The following is a 10,254-nucleotide window of genomic DNA, read 5'->3' on the forward strand; positions in this document are numbered from 1 at the left end:
GCTGCGGGGGGGCGGGGAGGCCTCGCGCCCCCCGCGCGGGACTACTTTCTGCGCGGAGGGGTCATGGCGGCGCGCCGCGTCCGGGCGGGGCCGAGCGCCCGGGCCCTGCGCGTCGCGGGGTCGCGCCGGGGTTACGCCGGTCACGTGACGGCGGAAGCGGAAGCGGTCCCGGCGGGCCTGCGGCCTCCGTTGCGCCGCGCCTGTCGCGACACCGGTGTCGCGACCCGCCGGCGACACCGCCCGGGGGCTTCGCGGCTCCCGCGCTGCCGGCGGCAAGGTACCCCGCCTCGGCTGCTGGGCTTTTCCTGCCCCTTCTGCTCCCGGTGCAGCGACGTGCTCGGGGCCGCGGGGCCGCCCCCGCGCTCTGGCGGTGCCCTCGAGCTCCCTGGCAGCCTCCCGGCCCGGCCGAGTTCGGCCGGACGGGGCCCGGGGCCGAGCCCCGCTGGCTGCAGCCCCAGACCCGGCCGGTCGCTGCTTCGCGCTGCTGCCCGTAAGTCTTTAACGAACGCTGGGTCCAGGTGGCTCCTTGCTCTCACCGGAGTCTCAGTTTTCCGGTGTCTCAGTCCTCCACCGAGACCGTCCCTCTCCCACTTCTGTCCCATTTCTGTTCCTATCCCACTTCTAGCTGGGTTTTTCTGGTGGAAAGGCATCCTTGTTTTTCCTGTGCTCTCCCACAGTGTGGGACACGTTTGGGCTGGAGCCTGTTGTCTGCGCAGTCCCTGGGGAAGGGACGTTGTGCTCGCTGAGTGACAGGGATTAAAGCTCCGCGCGCCAGCTGAGGCCCTGGTTCCAGGGCCATTAAGACTGAGTCACCCACAGTACAGCTTCATCTAGACCAGGTGTGGGTGTGCGATCGCATTTGTCGCACTGGCCAGAACGCCCGGTACAAAGCTGATGCTGACTTTCTGCCAGCTGCAGAAGGACGGAGAGTATCTCATCTGGCACAAAGTCTGCAGGTTTGGAGTCAGCCTGCTGTAAATCTGAAGAGATAGGTAGCAGCTGAGTGGGTGTATGCTGGGTCAGCACTTCATGGCGCTTGGCTGTGGCGTTTTTGATCCCCGATGAGGATCCCAGAAGCTGGATTTATCCTCTCCTTGAAGCTGGTGCTCCTCACTGGGGCAGTGGGACAGATCCCCGAGTGACCCGCGCCTCCCGCCCTGCGGAGCGCCCGGGCGAGGCTTCCTGGCAGGCGCTGGGTGCCCGGTAGGGGCAGCAGAGGAGCTCCCGCCGTGCCGTCGGCCCAGCGCACTCGCAAGTCTTCTGGCCCTTTTTCAGGCTAATTAAATACATCCTTGAAAGGTTTATGCCCTCATCTGTCACTGGGCGACCGCACCGCTGAAATTCATCCCGGGCTGGAGTGAGGCATGAGATAAGGGGCTGGCCGCCGAAGCGCGCTCGCTCCAGTAACGCTGCCTGTGGATGAATCGGGATTCCGGGTTGCTGGGTGCGGCCCGATGCTGCGCTCGCCATCATTGCCAGAAGCTGAGAGACAGCAAGGTGGTTTTACTTTTTTTCTCCTGTTTCTCTTCATAAAGCAAGCCTGCGTAGCTCTGCAGTTGCTGTGGGGAAGTGGCCCCTAGCAGGAGGAGTCAGGGGCAATGTGGGGGGCTCCTGCAACCAGCAGCTTCCCTCTGTAATAAGCGTGCCTCTGCATCGGCTCAGAGGAGCCCAGGGCTGCGTTCCTGACCACCCCCGAGCTGGGCCTGCGTGCAGATTTGGAGTGTCCCTGTGCATCCTCTGCCAAAAGCTCAGTGCTCCTGGCAGAGGCAGGTGGGTCGGAGGGAGTGCTGTCAGAAGTTGCCTCCCAGGTAGAGGAACCGGGATGAATTTATGTCAGATTAGTGTATCCTCTCTTTTGCCTTCAGTCAGCTGCTTTTCGAGACGAATGGGGGACTCTTTCTGGTGAATGGTGGTTCCAGGGCAGGAAGAGAGGGAGCAAAGCAGTCAGAGCCCTGGGAACCCTAAGGGGTGGTGCAGATCCTCTGGTACAGGTTGTGCTAATGGAAAGCTGCTTAAAGCCTCCCTGTTACTCTGCAAAGATAACCCCTGTCCTCTGGCTCAAAGGCTTGTATTAGGGAGAACTTCTCTGAGATGGATATTCTGGCTCCCTTTAAAAATGCAGTACACTCACAAAAAACAGTGAGCAAAAAATTTCCACACCAGGCATAGCGTCATTCCTGTGCTCGGCTCTGAAAACATAGCTCCTTTCTGATAACGCTCTGCAATTCTAGCTGCCATTCCTGGAATGATTTGAGGGCCAAAGAAAATGCCTCACAGCGAGAGGCTTACAGAGTCCAAAAATGGCTGTGACTGGGCACGTGTGTCCAAATACCTTACGAGAGGGAATACCAGGTTAAAGGCCTTTGGGGAACGAGCTGAGAAGGCAATACGAGCACTTGTGCCTCGAGAGCAAAGCCTTGCAGACTCAAATGGGCTAAGCAGCTCGTTCTTAACAGGATGGGTGATGAGCTGCTTTGAAAGGCTGTCCCAGGAGGTGAGGCTGTCCCAGGAGGTGAGGATTTCCCAGCTCAGTGTCTTCCAATCTTCCAGCCTGAATGTTCTTGGAAGGAGCTACTGCCAAATGAGCTACCCAGACTGGGTGCACTGCTCTGTCTGAGCTAATCTGATCAGTGATCTTGCTCTTACTTGCAACTCTCAGCTTTGCTGATGTGCCCTGTCCCCGGGCAGTGGTTTGCTGGCTGTGCTGACCCACATCATGGATTGGCAGTGCTACCACAATAGCTTCTCCATGACCTAATCACTTCAGTCAGTGTCCCAGAATAGGTGGTGGCTTGTGCTGAGCTCTGTGCCCAGGGCAGTGCCTTTCCAACCTCTTGCAATCCGAGCCTCTGGGCTTTCGTAGTCAGTGATTTTGTAGCCAGTGGTGTTTGTTCCTCTTACGTTCTTTTTTTTTTTCTTTCTTTTTAAAGAAAACATTGCTAGAGATGTTTGTGTAGCTGTAGGGCATTAATCCACATCAACCAGGCTTGTATTTATAACCCACCTGGGGAGGGCTGATGCATCAGCACATTTTGTAAAACGTTGAGCAAAACATCCCTTGCTGCAGGAAATGGTTTTTCTTCACACCAGATTGCTTCACCACTCAGCTCCTTCCCATCAGCAGTGTCTCTTGAAGAACGTGCCCGGGGACACTCCCGGGGGATTGCTCCATTGCTCCTTTCTGGGTGGGGGCAAGCTGTGCCTGCCTAATCCTGGGCACCGCTCTGATGCGTCTGCCTCGTGGCCAGGCCTAGCTGGGCCACAGGCTCTTCTGGAGGGAGCAGCCTTCCTCTGGCGCTAGCTGTGAAGCTGGGATTTTTGCATCCCAGTGTGCTGGGCATGGATGGGAATTTTGTAGCACAATACCCCGTCTTCTGTGGCTGACAAGGCTGTGGCTGCACTGGTGGTCTCAGAAGTAATGTAACCTCTGGTCTTGGGCAGGGCAGTCTGAGAGGGGGAGGAGTAGCTCAGAGCTGATCCCCAGGGGCTTGGAAGAGCCCGTGAAGCCCTAGGACAAGGCTGCTTATGTCTTACCAAGGTCCCCTTGGCGGAGGGCAGCTTGCTGGCCCCAGCTCGGGCTGGAGAGGTGCTGCCCATGGCTGCTGTGAGCCCTCCTCGGGGCGAGGAGACGCGGCCTGGGGCACCTTGGCCAGCTCTGGGCAGCGTGTGCAGCCTAGGTCCACCTCACTGCCTGCTCTGGTCCTTCCTCCTGTCTGTAGGAGGTAGCCAGGGCATCCTCCGTGTGTCCTGCTCTGCATCGTGAGCCCACTGCATGCACCGTCCTCTACGCAACCTGGAATGACGGTGGTGCCAAACTGTGTCGTAAGCGGCCTGTCTGGTTTGTCTTGCCCGTGCCTCGCTCCTGGGCTTAGGTCAGAGCTGTGGCTGCTGTTCTGCAGAGCTTCAGCACCAACGAAGGCCTTTCCAGGATGTGTTTGGGTGCGCTAAAATGCAAACAGCAGCAGGCCCTGGCCCTGCCTGGCCCCTCCTCGCGTGCCAGAACTGCTGCTGCTGCTGGCTGTTTTTTTTCCCCCTTTAGAGTGATCCTGTGGCTTCCTTCCCAGAACCTGAGACCTCGAGAGCCACGGTCCAAGGCCACCGGATTCCATCTTCTCCTGTGCTGCTGATTCATCAGTGCTGGTTAGTTAAAAAAGAGTAATCAGCAAATTACTGAAATATAAGTAAAATAAACAAGGTGGGCAGAAGAACTGTGTGTAGCAGGGCCCCAGAGCCCTTAGATCCATGCCCTGCTGCTCCCGTCCTCTGCGTTCAGCACATCTGCCCAGAGATTTGCCCTGCGGAGCACCCGCGGCTCTTTGGAAGTCGGGGGAGCGGGGGAGCTTGGTACCCCGGAGCTGTGCTGTGGGGGGGCCCAGGCCCAGAGCCGTGGCCACGGCTGGGTCCTCGGTGGTGGTGGTCGCAGGCTGCGTCTCCGCTCCTGCATGCGCTGTGGCTGTGAACCTCCCCGCGCAGCGTTCTGGTGTGGCGCGGGTGCTGCTGGCGCTGCCCTTTGGTCCGTCAGCCTGTGTCCGTGCTCTGCCACGTGATGTTTGGGTGCATCCGCAGGGGGCTCGGGACCCCGGGTTTGCACCGCTCTGGAAATGGCGTGCAGCTGTCTCGGGCCTTCTCCAGCCCGTCGGTCGTTCCTCTTCCCCCGGCAGCGCACCTGGGGGTCCCAGGCCGAGGGCACGGGTGGCTCGGTGGCTGCCCTCCTCCCCTGTCCCGTGGCACTCGTCCCCGTATTAGAGATCGGCTCCGAGGGTCTTGCAGCCCCGCTGGGCAGCTCCTCGGCTCAAGGCCGTGCTGTTTACCTTTCCCAGGGCTGCCGGAGTTTTGTCCATATGCCTGTGTTGATAACTGAGCCGGTCGGGATTAATTTGGCAGCTCGCTGCTAGAACAGTTGTCAAATGTTTTCCTTAAATCCAAGTATGTTGCATCTACCATTTTTCCTTCTGCTTCTTGTAGTTTACAATTAAATAAAACCAGTTTTGTCAGTATTTCACCTTCTATAAACCACCACTGCTACTTACTACTAGAGCTCTTTTATCTTTGACAACCAGGGTATTAAATGTAACATTGTTCCTTTAAAATGCTGGACATAGCAGGCGAGTTTGCTGTCATTGTCACAATTGCTGCTCTTCCCTTTTTAGAAGACAGCTGCTGCTCCTGTCTCACCGCCGTGGAACAAAGCGCTGGCCGTGTGCGCTCCTCGTTGACTGATGTGCCCACACAGGAGCCTGCGGCCACCAAGCCCCGTCTCGCTCTGCTCCCCTCGTCGGCCCTGGCTCCATCACCCCCGCGTTGTCCCGCTGCTGCAGGAGCCTGTCCCGGGGGTGCAGGTGTGCGCGAGTGGCTGAAGCAGCCCCTTCTGCCTGCCCGGCGGGGAACAGTCTCAGCCTCGCTGTGGCTCGTATCGCTGGTGTTGCAGCTCTGAACTCTGGTTCCCCTTGCGGCAGTCTCAGCTGGCCTGGTCCAGCAAGCTGCCTCGGAACGGCTATCCCCAGGGAGCTGAAGGAACGACAGGAGTGGGGCGGCTGTCCCGTCCCTGTGCACCTCTTTCCAAAGCCACAGCTGGTGACACAATCTGTGCTTGCCCTGTGCAGCCTGTTGAGAGCCAGGAGCAGAGGACAGTCCGTAAGCTCTGCACCCTCTTACGCCAGTCTGAATTCATTGCGTGCTCTGTTCTCATGGTAGGTGGAATTTTTAGTAAAAGAAAAGTTAACCAAAGCCAGAGGCAAAAGCTGAAATGGGACCAGGTTTAAGGGATAGAAGATGGATTTCCAGCAAAGCAAATCATGAGACACAGTTGTCTCTGAAGTTAGCAAGAGCCTCATGGTGTTTGAAGCTCTCGTACCCTTGTCCTGTGGCCCTTGGCCTGCCTGGAGCTGCCAGACCCTGCATTCTGGGTCTTCACTGTGCTTCTCCCTCAGATAGGCTGGGCTGGACCGTTTTCCCCCCAGTTCAAATACACAGGCAATTTCAAAGGTCTCTGCTGGAGGCTGACTCTCTGTTCAAGCTGTTCCTGGATTTCCCACCTTGAGGGCATCCTGGCCGGCAGCAGTGCGATTTCCCCTCCGTCCGGTCTCGTGGTGCAGATGCCGTGACTCCCGTGGAGCCTGCCGGATCGCAGGTATCGTATCGCACGGTAGGTGCTGCGTGGGGCCGGCCGCTTCTGGGCTGTCGCTGGTCCAGCAGCCGCAGCGCTGCCCCCGTGCCCTGGCATGGGATGGGACGCTGCAGGGGCCGGACACCGTGGCCGTGCGGGGCAGCGCGTGCCGTGGAGCCGTGGCCGCGGGGCTCAGCGCTGCAGCGGGCTTTCTCGCGCCTGGGGCCTCGGGGCCAGCGTGGGGAGGGCAGCTCCGTAGCTGTGGTGCCCTGGGCAGCCAGGGCACCTGGGGTCCGGGCAGGATGGGGAGCACGTGTGTCCGCATGGAGCGGGAAGTGTGGAGCAGTGTGTGTTCCCCCCACTCCCACCCCGTTTTTTTTAGCTGGCTAGGAGATTTTCTCCAGCATCCTTGTGGGACCCAAACAGACCAGGGACGGACCCAAACAGACCAGGGATTCCCAGGGCGTGAAAGGAGGCAGGGGAAGGTGTGGAGGGGGAGGACGTCCCAGCCTGATGCAGGGTGGTGACTGTGCCAACCACCTTGGTGCCTGCAGCCAGCGTGACGACTTGGGGAATCGGTCATGTGCAATTTATAACTGGGATCGGTGTTGCTGAGTGATGAAATTGCAGCGTTGGTTTCAGTGCCTCTGGGGTGAGAGTGTATTCACCCAGGCTGTGTCATCTTTCTCCCAGACGAGAGGCAGCAGAGAGCAGCTAACCTGGGCGCTGGGGCTGGGAGCGGGTAGCGCGGACGCCGGGCAGGACTCCTGGCCAGGCAAAGGGGTGAGGAGCTCACAAGAGGCTGGTGATGGAGAGGGTGAGGAGTTCCCTGGAAAGGACACGGGATGGGCGGGATGCTGGAGGCCTCTGGAAAGGGTCCAGGGCAGGGAACCTGGCAGGTGCATCCGGGGAGCGTCGGCAGGAGTGTGCTGTGCCGGGGCCCGAAGCTTAGCTGGGGAGAGCTGAGCAGAGCTGAGGGGACGCTGAGCACAGCACGGTTTGCAGAGAAGGGTCCTGGGCCCAGCTGGAGGATGTGATCCCAGCCCACGCGGTGCCGGGTGTCAGGGCAGCAGATACGGGAAGCGTGTGCAGGAATGTTGTTTCTGTCTAGAGCTGTTGAATAAAGAGCAATGGGGCATCCAAGCCTCTGACGCAGAGCGGCTCTGTGTGCGTTTGGTCTCGCTCTCGCGCCAAGCATTCCCGTGCCCCGGGACGTCGTACCGTAAAGAGGGCTGGCGCTCGCCGTGGCCAACTGGCACGTGGGTGGCAGCTCTGCTCCCCCGGCTGTGCCGGAGTCGAGCGCGGGCTGTGGGGAGCCGGTGGGGCTGAGCCTGGCACGGCAGCCGGGGGCCGGGGCAGGCCGCGGGAGCAGGGCCGGGGCGGCGGAGCACTGCAGCTCGCGGCCGAGCGAGGCGACGGGGCCTGCCGCTGTGGCTGCTTGGCGCGGCTCAGGTGCGCGCCCAGGGCACGGCGCGCTGGCCTGTGTCACCGGGGTGCCTGGCTCTGCCGCGGTGGCTTGGCACGGCCCCGCTGCATGATTGGTGCTGCCTGCCAGCTTGCGAGCGGCTTCCTGCTCTCCGCACACTCTGCTTTTCTGCGGCAACCTGAGCCGCGCTCTCCCCTGACTCCGCGCTGCGTCATCTGCACAAGATGCTGACTCCCTCGCCGCCGCTTCCCCTCGCTGCCGCGCTGCTCCGCTGCGCACCTGCCCGGCAGGGCCTGCACCAGGGCCGCGGCTGATGCCCGTCCCGCGCCTGCGCCCCGACCCCTCCTGCCCCGCGGGTCTCGGGGGGAGCTCGGCTCTCCGGCCCGGCTGGTGAGGCCGCGGGTGTTTGCCTTGCCCACTGCACCCCTGGGTCTTCTGCCAGGTTTCTCGCCCCGGTGCACCCCTCCTCGCCCTGGCGGTGACGGCAAGCGCCAGCGCCCACAGCCCCCTCCAGCAAGCGCTGGGCTCTGACGGGACACGCGGCCTCGGGAACGGCTCGGTGCTTTGGGAGGCTCCGGCCAGCACCTGAGCCTCTGTGCTGACCCCGGCTCGCAGCTCCCGGCCGGGCTGGGGCTGGAGGCCTGCGGCCTCGCGGAGGTGCTGCCCGCATCCTGCCCTTCCTGCCCTCGTCCCGACAGGCCTCGCTCGCAGAGCCGCTGCTGCGGGGCCGGCCGGCGACACGGGCGTGGGCAGCCGGTGCCAGGCAGGATTCCAGCACCGCTTTCCTGCAGGAGGGTCTTCCCCGCCACCTCCGCCTGCGTGAGGAAGGCTGCCGTGAGTAAGGACGTGGGAAGCGGCTGCGGTTGGCATGTTCCTTCCCCTTTCGGTGGCAGCGGCGGTGACGGAGAGCCTCGTGGCTGAGGCAGCCCCTGGGACGAAGGATGTCTGGACGGGTTTTCCATGTCATTCGTCCTCAGAAAGGCTCTGGGTGTAAAGGGCACACGGCTGGGCACGGGGCCTGGATGCTCCTGGGGTCCCTTGTCAGCAAAAAGCTTCTGTCTGCGCGCCCCGTGGCCCTCTCCCACCTGCTGCACTGCCTACACACACCATCCTCTTCCTCCTCTCCCAGTGGTGCAAAAAGGGCAGTGGCTGCCCCGGTCTGCCCCGAGCCACCCCCTCCATGCGCCCTCGCAGACCGTCCCGAGTCAGCTGCCCCCGCTGCCCGAGGGCCTGGGGCTGCCGCGCGAGGGGACCGCGCTGCCCGGGCAGCCGTGCTGGCATCACCGCATCGCGCCTGCCCGTCGCACGCCGCCTGCCCCGGCCCCGCCGGAGTTCCCCTGCCCGGCTCTGGTGCTCCTGGTGCTCCCAGACGTGGGAGTTTCCTTATCCGGGGCTGCAGCCCTGCCCCTTCTCCCTGCAGAGACTTCTAGAGTCACCAGAAAAATCCCCCGGTGCCAGTGCCAAAAGGAAGCTGGTTAGCGGGGCTGTGAGTCAGTGGGAGAGGCAGCCCGGGGCGCAGCGCTGCCGCCGCCGGCTCCAGCCGCTCGCCCTGCCGGTGCTCTGCTCTGCGCTGCCGGCCACGTACCCGCGCGGCGCGCCCAGAGCACCGCGGGGCAGGGCATGCACGGGCCCGCTGGCAGCGGCTGCGCGGGGGCCACGGTGCTCGGCTCCTGCCACCGTCACTCGCTCCGAGCCTCCGCTCCCGTCTGAGCCCCCGTCCCGGCCAGCGCTGCTGCTGCTCGGGCAGGGTCCTGGCGTGGCTCTGCCCCAAGCGGGGCCGCGAAGCCCCAGCAGCCATCGGCCTGCCCGTGGGCAGTGCCGTGCTGTGCCATGCTGTGCCACGCGGTGCCATGCTGCACGGCGCAGTGCCAGCGGTGAGCCCAGGCTGAGGGACTGCAGGTCCTGCGTGCACGGGAAACCAGGCGTGGGGACGACGCAGGAAAGGCCCAGGGATCTGCCGCAGTGCCGGGAAGGCAAGACCAGGGTCGCACCCTTCTGCCTGCGCCCCGGAGCCGGTGTCAGACACCCCCCTGTCCGGGCTGGCCTGGGGATGTGCTGCCCAGCGTGCTTCTCCACGCTCACTGCTGAGCGGGACGTGGGGGCTCTGCAGCCCCCCCCGCTCCCAGCCCTCCCTGGCCTGCACAGCGTCTCCCCGCGGAGCTGCCGCCTCTGGCTCCAGCACCGTGCGCCGAGGGCTGATGTCCCGGCAGACCGGGAGCGGTGGAGGATGGAGGGTGCCCTGGTCCTCGGCAGAGCCCCCCGGCCCTGGCTGCCGGCTGAGGAGCAGGGACAGTGGCTGCTCTCCGCCCTGCAAAGAGCTGGGCCGTGCACAGGGCAGGGTCGGGATCCGACCCGCGAGGAGGGGAGGTGGCCATGGGGCAGCCTGGCCGTGGGGCAGCCTGGCCGTGGGGGGCCCCGGCCTGTGCCCACAGCGGGGGCAGGAGCTCCCTGGCTGCGCTTGTTTGTCAAGAGGGACAGTGGGACAGACGCTGCTCTGTGGAGCAACTTCCTCCGCCGTGCAACTGCGTGTTGCTCTTGCAGGGCTGTCGGACCGAGTGAGGCAACCGGGCTGATTTCAGAGCCGTTTCCAAAGACGGAAGGCAGCTGCTTCCTCTCCAGCTGCCTGGTGGTCTCAGCTCTGCCTTGCCAGCTCCCCGGACACCGAGTCACTGCGACGTAGGACACTGTGCCCCCACTGCTCCCTGGCTCCATTGCACACGGC

The 10,254-nt window shown here is 62.9% G+C and overlaps 1 long non-coding RNA gene across 1 annotated transcript; it reads left to right on the forward strand.

The window, feature by feature from the left end:
• The first annotated feature begins 94 nt into the window (after positions 1-94).
• LOC112995218 (uncharacterized) lies at positions 95-7,263 on the forward strand. Its single transcript, XR_003262121.2, has 2 exons — positions 95-4,140; positions 5,151-7,263. It is a non-coding gene; the product is annotated as an uncharacterized LOC112995218 (long non-coding RNA).
• The last annotated feature ends 2,991 nt before the right edge of the window (positions 7,264-10,254 follow it).

This window comes from Dromaius novaehollandiae, chromosome 16 (genome assembly GCF_036370855.1).
Source record: "Dromaius novaehollandiae isolate bDroNov1 chromosome 16, bDroNov1.hap1, whole genome shotgun sequence".
Classification (NCBI taxonomy): domain Eukaryota; kingdom Metazoa; phylum Chordata; class Aves; order Casuariiformes; family Dromaiidae; genus Dromaius; species Dromaius novaehollandiae.